This window comes from Bidens hawaiensis, unplaced genomic scaffold, assembly GCF_021521415.1.
Source record: "Bidens hawaiensis isolate Kalapana, Puna unplaced genomic scaffold, B.hawaiensis_p1.1 tig00020653_1, whole genome shotgun sequence".
NCBI classification, from domain to species: domain Eukaryota; kingdom Viridiplantae; phylum Streptophyta; class Magnoliopsida; order Asterales; family Asteraceae; genus Bidens; species Bidens hawaiensis.
Window position 1 is genome coordinate 76,207 of NW_027493166.1, and position 2,860 is coordinate 79,066.

Below are 2,860 nucleotides of genomic sequence, written 5' to 3' on the forward strand. Positions count from 1 at the left end.
GCTCTTTAAATTAAAAATTAAAAAGATATCCAAAAGGTTTCACCGACGTTGGTAACTTTGATTGGATCTCAAAAATAACAATAACTAGTTATTAGACCCACCGCGTTGCGGTGTTAAAATAGTAGTTACGGGGTTTATTATTCTTATTCGTCTAGCAGTTCTAGTAGAGCTAAGAACTTAGTTCTAGCTCGATAAACAACCCAAAATCATAACGAAAATAAAAAGAAATTAGTTTTAAGGCTCAGATCAAAAGGCTGGGTAATATCAGTTAAACGTAGCTGAAAACAACAGAGGCATCATCCGAATTTGAACTCTTTTCATCATTAAACAAAATAAAAAATAAAAGCTGATAACTTTTAATTAGATGGTTTTTGGTTAAACGTGTCGTCGTTATTGGTTGACCACATCGTCGTTACATAACTCCTCATTAAGTCGGGTTCTCTTGATTCTCTTTCTTCGTTTAGGTAGTTGCATCATGTCATGTTTTCTAATGTTAGAGCTTGTTGTGCATTTTTAGTCAAAATCCTTGTACCTGCCAAAAGTTATAAGTGACTTATTGAACCGTCAAGTAAATTTTGCATAAATAGGTTGATGATTACCTGAGTATACTTGCATGTGAAGTTGTACAAAAAGGGATGTTTGTTATGCAACACAAAAGATGATCATTTGGATATAGTTATCACCCAATAAAGGATGCTTCCCATTTGACATGAAAGACTTCTAATACCTGATGACATTACAAACTTACATTAAAGGCGCAGCAAATCATTATGCAGCTTTACATTGAAGTTAAAGAATCATAGCAAAGAAAAAAAATCAAATAATTATGTATAAAACCAAACTGCATGACCGAAACAAAGCATACTAAAGAACAAATTAAACAATTTCAAACCCAATAATTATTAGGTATAATCCCTAAGCAACATCCATCAAATGCAAAAAATACTTATTAATTTACTCATTTGACCCGTTGTCTCGTGTTAGTCACGCTTGTAGAATTAGTTATAATATTGATGGTTCACTACAAACGCAAACTAAAAGCCGTAAAATTCAATCACATGTAACACTTACCATAGATCGTTGAAACGAAGCCCTTAAACTACCTGCTGTTTACAACCTTCAGTTATCCCGTTGCAGCGACTTTCTGTAACTAAGAAACAGAAAATGAAGCAACATGAAACACATTGGTATAAAATTGATACAAATAACTGAGACTCAAAAACAAACTAAAACCAATAAAGTTCACCATTGGAGATTAAAAAGATGCATATTAGAAGCACAAATGCACCTAGAATTTTTTATTATGTTGTTAATAACAAATAGCAATCCACTACAACTGTTAGAAATTCCTAGCTATAAGCTTATAAACGACACATCTATATATATAAATCATTAATTTTGTGACCTTGGTTCTAAACTATATTGCTATAAGACATATCGAAACAGTTGCTTCAAGAATTGTAATGCCTGAAATAAGTCACTGTATGGTAGCAAATTCGAAGCAACAAATTTTGAAGTTAGCGATCCTTATCGACGTTTAAGACAGAGAAAAACAAATTAGTGTTGAGTATTACTATGAAGTTTACTCCGAAAAAAGAATCACCAGTGTCCGCCACTGCAGTCGCCTAGGGTTACAAAACGGAACCCGACAACAGTCACTGCGACTCGTCGCTTTGGGTTTCCAAAATGGAATTTGGCAACAGACGAATCGAAGAGGCAACATACAAAACCGGAGTCACCAGAGAAACCGTTCAGACGATTAATTGTGAAATTAATAAAGTAAAAGTGACCTTTGAGATGAACCATAATTTGGAAGGATCGTTTTTCATCATTCAGTTCTGACATTTTCTATCACAAACACTTAATTAACATGAACTCGATCAAGAACAAATTCAAAACAAAAATAAATAAACGTATCTAAAAACAAACAACTAACCATAGTACCCCATATTCAATATCCAAAGATATAAATCTACCGAACCAGTTCATGGAGGGCCGATTAAGGCATTAGCTAACTAAAAGAAAAAAAAAGTCAGCAAAAGAGATATAAAATAGATCATCAAAAAAGAAAGAAAAAGAAACCTCGACGGACTGTCGCCCTCTCCTCCGTTGTATACCACCATGGAACCGTTCACTTTCAGAGAAAGAGAAGATGAAAAGAAGGTAATTCCTAATGTTTATCTTATCAGGCGAGTCACAATATCCTAGCTATTTGTTGTGATTTGTCCCTCAAATCCGAGTATTTCTGTGAAATACTTTTAGTTCGCTGCAAAGAATAACAACAATTAATTAGATAAAAGCATGAGTTAAAAATAATGGGAAATTTAAGTGAATAAAAGAAGAAACTTTACCTAATTACAACTATGATCATTGTTGAATACACACCCAAGCCCTTCAAAGATACATATAAACACACAACCAATTAGTAGCAGAACTTGCAGTAAGTATTAACCTCAACAATTCCGCCCTTAAATCATCCTAAAGTAACGTTTTTGTAATACTGCAATCAATCCAACAAACATCAGTGAAAGGATACTGCAATTACATAGTTACGAACGCGCAAGATTATCACAACACTGATATCGTACAGAAATGCTGCTAAAATGATAATTCAACAGTTGGTCGACAATATATCTGATCCGATGATCTGATCGCTATGGTTACAACATAGGTTGCCACAACAAATAGCGGACCATCATCATAGCCAAAAAAGCATAAACAACATAAAGCACCAACAGATAGGCTCAGATACACAATTCCTTATTGCCATTATGAACAAAGTACGGCTTAGTGTTGCCATGTTGCAACTGAGGTTGCCATGCCAAGTAGCTAACTACCATGCCGACTAAAAGAGAGAAAG

General features: G+C 34.2%; 1 long non-coding RNA gene across 1 annotated transcript; it reads right to left on the reverse strand.

Moving 5' to 3' along the window:
- Positions 1 to 385: 385 nt before the first annotated feature.
- On the reverse strand, positions 386 to 1,283 carry LOC143561301 (uncharacterized). The gene is made up of 3 exons (XR_013140284.1): positions 1,072 to 1,283; positions 600 to 727; positions 386 to 532 (listed from the first exon to the last, which is right to left on the reverse strand). It is a non-coding gene; the product is annotated as an uncharacterized LOC143561301 (long non-coding RNA).
- Positions 1,284 to 2,860: the final 1,577 nt, after the last annotated feature.